Genomic DNA, 11613 nt, shown 5'->3' with positions numbered 1-11613 from the left:
GACGTAGGCCTATGTTTGGGGGCGTGTCTGGTTTGATTGACATTTCTGAGGTGCAGTCACTTTTGCAGTACATGTGGACAGGCTGAGTGTCATTACATTCTCAGCATAGACTGTAAATAAAAGTGGACATAGCTTCTGGGTCTGAAAAATAAAGGCATTAAACTGCAATATCACCGAGGGCACCTAGAGATTGACTCCAAAAAAGCTTTGGCCCAATAGAAGACGTCTAAATTCTCTCATGAAATACTAAGTAGATAAAATTTTGTCCAGAAGTCCTTAAGCTCTCATTCACTAAAGTCATTCCTTTTTATTAGTTTTCTGGTGGCCCATCTGAAAATAATCCTGTCTTTAATTAGATATTAAGCCTCAAAAAGCATCGTTTTTGCTGGTGTGCCTGTTTGATTGACAGGATTGTACTACAGTCAGGTTCAGTGGGCGGGGCGTAGTGTCCTCGGTTTCCCAATCAGATTGAGTCCACCGCCGAGGAATTTCGAATATGGTCACTTCTGGCTCCAAAATAGTAAGATGGTGATGACCAAAATCTGAACTCGAGCAGTTCACAAACCAATCGGTGACATCACCGATATATTAAGATCCACCCTTCCCTTCTCCCCAGCTCGTTCAAATATGGTCACTTCTGGCTCCAAATAACAAAGCTGACGTCGACTAGATTTTAGACTTACTGCTTTAAAACAAGAAGTCACAAATCAATGGGTGGTTTTCTGCTTTGTTCCACCAGGACTTATGAAACCCCACATATTCAGTGTCACCGGAAGCAGATTCTTCTTCTTTTTAGGCACCTGACCTATTTCATCAGATCAGTATTGGTGCTAATGTGGATCCATTGTATCTGAGCACTGCATCATTACCATCATACCTTGAGGGCAGATATGTTCTGCTCCTTCGTTTCTTCCTGCTGAAGTATCCAGCGCTGCCATTTAGACAATCCACTTGGTATTTTCATACTGGAACCAACAGTTTAGCTGGTGGCTCAGTGAGCATGCTCAAGGCTCTCTGTCTCTCCCTCACTCACTCACACACATATATGCACACATACTGCAGCTGCTTCAGCAGAACTAAAATGGAGATGGTGCGTGTGTGTGTGTGTGTGTGTGTGTGTGTGTGTGTGTGTGTGTGTGTGTGTGTGTGTGTGTACATGAGCCTCTCCTTGTCTGCTGACAGTAACCTACTTTTATGGAGCCCACTCACTCAGAATGATAAAAATACTGCAATTCTCCCTCCTTCTCCCTCCTCTTCCTCCTTCTCTCAGTCTATCTTTACCTCCATCGCCTCTTCCCTCCTCTCTCCTCTCCTCCACCTCATCACTCACTCCGCCTCTTCCTCTTTCCAGCTCCCTTTTTTTGCTTTCAGCATCTCTCCATCTTTCCACCCTGCTCATCTTTACCTCCATCTTAATCTGACTTCTCTTCCCTGTTTACTCCATCTTCGTCCATTACTCCATCCTTCTTTCACTTCCTTTTCTCCTTACCTCTGTATATCTTTCATTACCTTTCATCTCCCCATCTATCACTCCCCCTCTGCTTTCTCTTTACCTTCTCGTTTTTCCACTTTACCTCCTACCCCCTTTCTTCATTATCCACTCTTCCTCTTCTCATTCCCTTCTCTACTTTAATTTTCTCTCCTCCTTTTGTTCAGGTCCTACTTGCTCTTATCCTCCCTCCATCCTTCCTCTTCTTTTTTTTTTACCTAATTCCTCACCCATCTTTTTTTCCTCCTTTATTTGATTTCCCATTTTCTCATTTTTGTTTCTATTTTCCTTTTTATTTGTCTTCCACTTCATCTTTTCTTTTGCTTCCCCGCTCTCTTTATCATTTCTCCTCATCCTGGTGAGGAGATGCTGATGCTGCAGCCGTCTGCCCAGCTGACTTAAGATTGCATGATGACAGAAGTCATAGAGAAGGAAAGAAATCAGATGGAAAGAAAGAAGTATAAGGACGGAAAAAAACATTAGGAAAGTATCTTCCGGCACTGTTGATCCAGATTAAGAGGGGAGAGAAAGAGGCCCTAACTCAAACAGGACAGCCTGAGACAGAGAGGGAGGGAGGATTAAGAGAGGAAGATGTGAAGAGATGTGATGCCTTTGGCTGGATAAAAGAAATAAGGTTTAGAGTGGGAGCTGCTTAAGTTTTCTTTAATATGAAGTACAAAGGATGGATTGTGTCTGTTTGCCTGTGTGTATGTGTGATGTGATGTTTAAAATTATGTAAACTCAACGTGGAAAATTACACTGCTGTAAACAGTGATGAAAATTATGCAAGCATATTACTTATATTCAAAAGTCAAGCTGATTTAAAAACTAGACACAAATAATCACAACTAGTTTAGTTGTTGATTTGTTTGTTTATTGTGTTTGTTTTGTAGCTTCTTTTTCTTCACTGTCCATTTTGTTCTTATTCTAAAGGGGGGGGGGGGAAAGGCCTCTCCAGCAGCTCATTTCCGTGTTGTTATCTTATTTATTTGAGATGTAAACCTCCGTGGTGCATTGTTAAGACTGCTGCAACTCTGCTGCCAATGGCAACCAGGGACTTTTGTGTTGTTCTTGCCTAGTTTATTGCACTTTGTTGGATTGTTGAGGCTGCATCACGTTTTTACTGGAACTACTTAAAAGCCTGAAAGCCACGTTTGGGTAATGGAACAACAAATGCCCAAAGTATGACTTACAATATGACAAATTTGAGAGAGACACAGAAAAAGTCAAATGAAGTAACTTCTTCTGTCCTCTGTAGCTGGTAAATCTACGAGCCACCACACTTAATAATTCCTAAAATGACTACATTGTTAAAATAGAACAAATGATGGTTGACCTGCAAAAGATGCTGCTCAAGCAAAGGTACAGTTTACACTGTTTCTTCTGAGTTTAACGTAATATGTGAATTGAAATAACACACACATTCGTAGTTGTTTTTTTTTTTTTTTCATGTTTTCTTCGATTTCATACGTGCTTTTGTTAACTTGTGCTTTAAATCATATCGTATTTTAATTAACAGCTTACATTCGGTTTCTTTGATTTCTTTGCCGGCAAAATGACCCAATTTGCTTGCTATAATTAAAATCAAATCTTCTCTAATATTACCTAATCTAATCTAATCTAATCTAATCTAATCTAATCTAATCTAATCTAATCTAATCTAATGTCCTTTCTGGCTTCAGCCATGCACATAGTGAATTAAAGTAAACTACACAGAGGAGACAACTGATTCAAGATGACTTCAGTCTTCAGTCGGCTGGATTAAGATCAAATTTCAGTGAATGCTGTTGTGACATTTTATCATTTCGAAGTTGTTGGTTTTACCAGAAGCCCGGCTAAAGCGATGATCAGAGCTGGTTCAGCAGTTATAAATTCCATAATAAACGAGTGTGTGTGTGTGTGTGTGTGTGTGTGTGTGTGTGTGTGTGTGTGTGTGTGTGTGTGTGTGTGTGTGTGTGTGTGTACACAGCTGCCACTCCCAGATGACAGATGACTCTCTTTCCTTCAGTTGCATCATGGGAGATGCTGCAAGTGTTGGTGTGTTTGTTTGCGAGAGCGGTTTGTGTGAATAATTTCCGGGAATCTTTATGAATGCACGTCAGTGTGCGTATGAACTTGTGAATTTGTGTGTGTTTTCCATTCAGTTTGGAAATGGTGGATACAATAGCTCGGCCCAGGAAAAAAAATGAGAGGGTGATGGACAGCCGTGTGTGTGTGTGTGTGTGTGTTTCTGTCCGTCTGTCTGTCTGTGAGTGTTTGTGTGTGTGGCATCAGTGAGTGAGAATCTATGCAGTTCTCATTACTCGCCTGCGAAGTGGCACAGCAGATATTCTGCAAAAGAACAAGCCTCTTCCACAAATCAAAAAGAGCTGGGGTCAGGAGAGAGAGAGAGAGAGAGAGAGAGAGAGAGAGACACGCACCCTTTTATCTTTCACGTCTATATATAGCAGTTCATGGAGGAGAAGAGTGGAGCAGTATGGGAGGGAGGGACGGGAAGTGGAGGTGGAGCAGGAAAGGATGGAGAGAAGGCAAGATGGCTGAACAAGAACTGAGCTGAAGGGAAGATGTGGAGTGACTTTTAGTCATTTAAAAGGCCTGAAAAAGAGAAAGAGCTAATCCGGCTGTTATAACATTGAATAGCTTAAATATAGCTTGAATATGTATTGCAGATACCTCTAATTCCATTCTTCCTAGTCAAAGAGAACATTTCCACAATGTCATTCTTACTAAATGACGTCATGTTTGCCATTCATGTGTATGTGATTTCTCATTCTATAATTCAGCAGCAACTGAATTCTGATCATAACTGCAGTTTAAGATATTTTTTAATTACCCCTAATTCAGTATATCTACATGTCTATTTTTAGATATCGTAAAAATCAAATTCAACTGACATTGTATCTCAAATTGAAATAGTTGATTTAGATAGATAGATAGATGGATAGATAGATAGATAGATAGATAGATAGATAGACAGACAGACAGACAGACAGACAGACAGATAGATAGATAGATAGATAGATAGATAGATAGATAGATAGATAGATAGATAGATAGATAGATAGATAGATAGATAGATAGATAGATAGATAGATAGATAGATAGATAGATAGATAGATAGATAGATAGATAGATAGATAGATAGATAGATAGATAGATAGATAGATAGATAGATAGATAGATAGATAGATAGATAGATAGATAGATAGATAGATAGATAGATAGATAGATAGATAGATAGATAGATAGATAGATAGATAGATAGATCAGACATATTTCAAGTTGGAGACGTCTTTAACTTTCATTCTGCCTTGTCAAAATGTAATTACAGATTTCTTGAATTAGTGTCTTGAGGTGGAATGATGTTGCTGATGTCTGTAGTTATATCAGGTAAAAGGTGGAGCAGCTTGCTATTTAATCATCCTGTGACACTGCTACTGTTTGTCAGAGCAGCCTGAAGTTTGAGTTTTTATCTCAGTTTTTAACCCTGCAGTCCATGCACCACAGGACCACATCACCACAACATCCTTGATGTGCAGTCATTTCAATTTAATTATATTTTCCATCATTACCATGTTACCAACAGCAACCAACGCTGCTTCTGCTAACTACTGTTCATATGCATTGCTAGGCCCGTATCCAATGGGAGGCCTCGTATGAGCAGCGTCATGCACGACAATTTGAACTACTAACTGCAACCAGTTATTTTGACAAGTCATTATTGATTTACAAATATCTGAAGTTGTTACATAGGATGTGTGATGGGTCAAGTGATACCTGTAATTAATACATGACATTGAAGATATCTCGAATAAGATTTCTGCCTCTCCATAATGTAATTACAACTGGTCCAAATGATGTTGATATCTGCAATGTTAGTTTTAGGTCATCGAACTAAGCTAATAAATGTTCTGCCAACATTTAGGTTGCTTCTCTCCTTTTCAGGTACTGTATTACAATATAGCACAATTCCCAAATAAAGCTGGATGAGTATGAAATTGCAACCAATATGCGTCCCATTAAAACTACGTTAACCAGCAGTCACTTCCAAGCTGCTGCTCTGCACTGCGGAAATTATTGATTTATAATGATGATTTATAGATGCATGTGGTGTGCGGTTTGTGTGTGAATATTGTGTTTCATGGGTGATCTGGCATCTTGGGTAAAATCAGACAAATTAAAAGAACTAAAATAATATTTGTATGATGTTAAGCCTATCCAAATACAGTTTAAGGGCCATGAAGTTTCCCAGGAGAAACAACACAACTGTAGTGCCAGGAGATGGCCTTAAAATATGGAAAGATCTGGGAAAAAGTGGAGTGGTGGCAGTTATGCTTGTAGAAGAAAGAGGCGTGTTTAACCTGCTGAAACAGTCTGCAGCCAAACTGGGGATCAGAGAGAAGAAGGAAGATGAAGGAATTGACAGAAGAAGGAAATAGAGGGGAGGTGAAAAAGACAAAGAAGAGCACAAAATGAAACTGGATTTTACTGGCTGATTGGCTAATCATCATTGGCTGATTCTCAGCTGTGTAACTTCCAATCCTGTTCATGCAGATTTACAGCACAGACATGATAATCTGACACTTACCAGAGTTACTCTGTAAACACTGTCTGCTGCCACTGAGAGACAGAATATTGTAAAGCATTTTGTAAATGGCTGATGTAAAAAGGTGCTGCGTCAAAGTGTCGCCCGGTGTTTCCTACGTGTAAATCAGCGACTGAAGTTTTACTTATTCAATCTTATCACACTTTACAAAATGCAGTAAATCTACAGAATGCTTTTACACTCTTTTAGTCTCCTATTGGAGGATATTTAACTGTATAGGAACCTGTTTCCTGCTTCTTCTCAGCTCTGCATGTTAGTAAAGGAGGAAGAGAGAGAGAGAGAGAGAGAGAGAGAGAGAGAGAGAGAGAGAGAGAGAGAGAGAGAGAGAGAGAGACAGAGTGCTTGCGTCACTCCCATAAAGGAACTGACTCTTGCTGAGTCGAGTGCTACACAGTTTCATTTATTTGATAAAGCTTCATTTGGTGTGATTTAAAATCTCCCCCTCATCAGGCTCGGCTCCCCTAAAGCACAGCCTCAGCGCCACGCCAAAATGCCTCATCAGCTGAAAACACACACACAAACACACTCGAGTGAACACACGCACACACACAGCCGGTGTATACACACACACACACACACACACACACACACACACACACACACACACACACACACACAGACAAGCAAACTGGTACACAAGGACATTTTTCACAGGATGACTTAGACGGAGGAATTTAAATAGGTGTGGGTGGTTTTGTGGAGGTTCGGGGTTGGAGTGTGAGGACAGAGGAGGAATTTTTAACAGGTAGATCGTTTATTGTCTTCACGGATGACAGTTTTTACCACAGCGGGTTTTAACAGGCCACATTAAGCTGAGGAGGTTTGTTTGTTAAGGTGTCAGAAATTCTGTGTCACCTATGTGAAGAGGTCATTGTGTTGTGGAGGAATTGTGTTTCCACTTTTTCACATGGTACGACCATGGAGCCGCATATCTATGAATGCATATCTGAAAAAGATAAAGCCATTCATTTAGGATTTATTGGCCTGGTTTGTGGTCTTGTGGATATGAAGTATGAGTTTGGTCTCTTTTGAAAGGGAACAGTTGGACGTTTTATCCCCAACAGTCAGAGTCACTGTTAGTGCGACTGGCACTGAGTTGTCAAAGTTTGAACACACTAAAGTAGGAGGTTTTTATTTCCGTCTGAATTTTTTGGCAAACAAATGGCTGCAGATGACTCTAGCTGGGTCTGATTAGCTTGAAAACACAATAGGACCACAGTGTGAAGTCTGACCTAGACCAGATTCAAATCTGACAACCACAGAATATGAATATTTCACACATGGTTTTCTATAAGAGTATGTCTAGGTGTTTTCAAAGCAAATGCCATTTGGAGAAATTTGGAGACATAACAAATGGTGTTATATAAATATGCCATTTATATAAAAGATAACACATCAAACTATTTACAATAACACTGATAATCACCATAAAGTTTATAAAATGTCCATCAGACATTGTTTTAATGATACAACTCTCAAAAATCAGCAAACCAAACCTTCTTCATCTGCCTACACGCACGATATACACGGTCTGACTGCCAGGGAGTTATGTTCAAGTGTGATACTCTTTGTTTCCAGTATATACCCACCCACTGAAGCTGCATCGTGTTCAGTCTCTCATTGGGCTAAGTAGTTAAAAATGTGTTGCAGCTGTTTTGCTGTATTTACAGATAAAGGTAAATTTGCAAGGGTGTAACAATAAACAGGTGTTTTGTGCTATTGCTTGGAAGCAATAATAGAGGCATGTAGGGTCCATCAATAATTAACACTATATTTGCTGTAGTTATGCAGTTGCCTGTTGTGTTTGTGTGTAACTGCAGTTTTTAAAAGAAAATAACATTTTACCTCGAGAAAACATGATCTTCAGTTAGTTGTATTTTAGCAAAAATGTAGTTACTCAGAAATGTCTTTGATTAATCTGTCTGTTTTGGATTGTTATGTTCATCTGTACTGTTCCTGCTGCACCACCGTGATTTCATATAACTTTGCCTCTAAACTTGTTTGGCTGCTCAAAGAAATGAAATTCAGCAAATGTTCATATGGCTGCAACCACTGTTGCCTTTTTGCTTTTAGAAATGGCATGAATTATTTTCCAAAAAAAGTTCAACTAATTGACTATGGTACCTTTCACCTCTGTCTTTCTTCTGCATGACAATCTACTGGGGAAGCAACAGTTTTTCACAAGAAGTGTTCGGAGAAAATTTCATAACAAGCAGGGACAAGTCTGAGTCAGTCAGGTCGGAGGGCGCCTGTTCTGGGGCTAAACTGGACTCTAGTGAACCAAATGCAAAACTTTACGAGCTCTTTGCTCGCTAATCTCAGTTCCCCAGGAGCTTGAGCTACTTTTTTTGAACAAGAACAAAACCTTACTGCTTAAAGGGTCAGTTCACAAAAATTACTTCTCCTTCTTTTTATATCCAGCCATTTTGAAATTTTGCTTGAATAATGTACATAATGGGCAGTCATCTCTCTCTCTCTGGAAGCATTATTGGTACTTATGCATTTATTAGTTCATGTAATCATATCTGTGTGTGTGTGTGTGTGTGTGTGTGTGTGTGTGTGTGTGTGTGTGTGTGTGTGTGTGTGTGTGTGTGTGTGTGTGTGTGTGTGTGTGTGTGTACATTTGGTTGCATGTGTTTGTTCTCTTTGCTTACATTTTTGTGTTATCTGCTGAGTAGCTGCTTGCAAGAAATGATTAAGAGGGAAAGGAGGGACGACTTTGTGTGTGTCAGTGTGTGTGTGTGTGTGTGTGTGTGTGTGTGTGTGTGTGTGTGTGTGTGTGAGGTCAGTGCATTTGGCAGGGTAAGGCTTGTTTGTGGCCATCAGAAAGCCATTTTAATTAACAAGAAAGGAAAAAACACATACATTTCTGCAGAGCTCACCAATAATGCAGCTGCCAAAAAATTCTGCTCTCTAATTGCTTCCGATTCACCCGATCTTTTTTCTCTCTCTCTCTCTCTCTCTCTCTCTCTCTCTCTCTCTCTCTCTCTCTCTCTCTCTCTCTCTCTCTCTCTCTCTCTCTACCTCCAAAAAGAAATATGGTGATGGGAAGACAGAAAAAGAAAATGTGTGGCGAAAACAAAATCAAATCTGGTGGAGGCTGGGGAGAGATAGGAGGAAACAAAATACAGGAGAGAAGAAAGAAACAGCCACAAACACTTTGCAGTCAGCTCGAGAAAGAAAGGGATAAGGCAAGGAGAGAACGAAAGAAAGACTTAAAAATTCAAAGATAAAGAAACAGAGAGGAAAAAGAAGAAGACCAAAACAAAAGAAATGGTGGGAAAGAAATAAAGATCTCAAACAATATAAAAAGAGACTGCAGTGATGTGAAGAAATGGGAGAGAGAGGCACACACGTAGAGGAGTGTTACCTCCTGCTTTCAGCAGGTTGTTAGGCCAGCAGAGTGTGTGTCTGCTGAATAATAGATGGCGTGGCAGGGTAGCATGTAGTCTGCTTGCACACACACATGCACACACACACACACACACACACACACACACACACACACACACACACACACACACACACACACACACACACGCAGAACCTCTGTGGGCTGCTTAAGGTTGTGCAAAAAACAAACATGGATGAATGCAGTTTGAAATAAATGACCTAAAATGAAATAAAAGATTTCCACCTTGTATAAACAGTGACATACAGACCAGCATCTCCTGCAATAACAACCTCTAAGTGTTCCCAGTGTGACTGACCACAGGATGGCACTACGTTAGTCATGCGCTAGCTGTGCTCTCCCTGCCAGATATCCCAGTGAAGAAGAAATATACAAATAAAAGACATATCCCTGAACATCATCTACTTTTGTATCTCCAGCATCATTTGTTCTTTTAAAGCTGAAAAAAAATCTTTACACAGAAGGTTGATTTTTTTTTTGGAGGTTTTGATCCTCGAAGAAAGGCATCAACCGATCACACGATGAATTTCAGGTATCGTGTCCCTAGTTTCCGCAACGTTGAATATTCAGATGCTACACTTGACATCCAAAGTCCTTTTCTCTCAGATCGGCTGCCTGCATGTCTGTCCAGCTGCCTGCATCATAAAAACTCTTTTAAGAGAAAGAAGCATATTGAACAGTATTGGATTTTTCCACCTTCAGTGGTATATTTTAACACTTTATAAACAGCTGTGCTGATTTTAAAAATATATTTTTGCAATTTTAAATCTATCAAGGTTTTTTTTTTTTAATGAGCCTCCGCAAATGTATTTGAAGTTTTTTTCTTCTTTTTATCTGTCACAAATTTTCATCCCTGCTAGATTGAATAGTTTAGATTTTCATCATGGGCCTTGCCTGAAGGTCTGAGCCTGCACTTTATTTCAGATTCTCACTTGACTTTTTTAAGAGCGTCCCACCTTCATGAGTCAGTGCAAACAGATCTTTTATGGCCTGAACAGCAGAACACTGCATTACAAGTCCTTCTCACTGGCTGCATGGGATGTACAGGCACTTATACAGTCTATTCAACTCAAGAAATTGTGCATCATTTCAAAAACACATATTACAAAGTGTGTGAAATAGTCACGTAGAAGAGATTTATCAAAAATATTAAGGCGCTAAAGTTCGGTAAACTTCCAAAGTTTGCTCTGAAATGTATCCCGGTGTGTTCGGGTTCATTCTTGCTTCTTGTCTCCATTGCATCTTTTATAAGAAGGTGTGTGTGTTGTGTCTGCCAGCCAGCATGTGCCGTGTAGTTCAGCGTCATCTTGTTAGTGCGTACTCCCCAGACCGACCTGTCTGATCCTCTCACATCAACCAGCAGCCTTTTATCCCTCACACACACACACACACACACACACACACACACACACACACACACACACACACACACACACACACACACACATACACACACACACACACACACACACACACACACACACACACACACACACACAGAGGCCGTCCTCCGGCCATAGTGTCAATGTCAATGTTGCATCTGGTAAACACGACAATAGACACGCACTCCCACAACACACACGCTGACACACACACACACACACACACACACACACACACACACACACACACACACACACACACACTGAGAGACAGACACACACATAGAGGCTAACAGGATAATGACTGGCCAATTAGGCACAGGCTTGATCTGTCTGGATGTATCCAGTCATCTTAGCCCCTCCAGCAGCCATTACTCAGGCACGGACAAACACACATAACACACACAAATAGTACACACACAGCACAACACATTCAAACGCACTTGGTCTGGATGGAGCGCTGTGAAAAGCTGGCTGCTCCATCAGGCGACCTCTGTGAGTCAGCCTGTGTGTGTGTGCACATGTGTGTGTGTGTGTGTGTGTGTGTGTGTGTGTGTGTGTGTGTGTGTGTGTGTGTGTGTGTGTGTGTGAATTTTTCTCACATACAGCTGTAATAAAGTGACCATTTCCAGATTACATTTAATTATGTCAGTCATCGCTTAGTCTTCTGTTTGTTTCTGATTTTCAGGCAGACAACAATCAATCTGTCCTCAGGCTTTGTTGG

The 11613-nt window shown here is 40.4% G+C and overlaps 1 protein-coding gene across 14 annotated transcripts in view; it reads left to right on the top strand.

Annotated features, from left to right (window-relative positions):
• cacna1ab (calcium channel, voltage-dependent, P/Q type, alpha 1A subunit, b) overlaps positions 1 to 11613 on the top strand; it is a 139619-nt gene that overhangs the window by 24869 nt on the left and 103137 nt on the right. The gene's annotated exons all lie outside the window — the stretch shown is intronic.

This window comes from Embiotoca jacksoni, unplaced genomic scaffold (genome assembly GCF_022577435.1).
Source record: "Embiotoca jacksoni isolate LCO1_2020_lvr unplaced genomic scaffold, fEmbJac1.0.p SCAF_4, whole genome shotgun sequence".
Classification (NCBI taxonomy): Eukaryota; Metazoa; Chordata; class Actinopteri; family Embiotocidae; genus Embiotoca; species Embiotoca jacksoni.
Note: the sequence above shows the minus strand (reverse complement) of the source record. Positions and strands in the feature narration are given on the sequence as shown.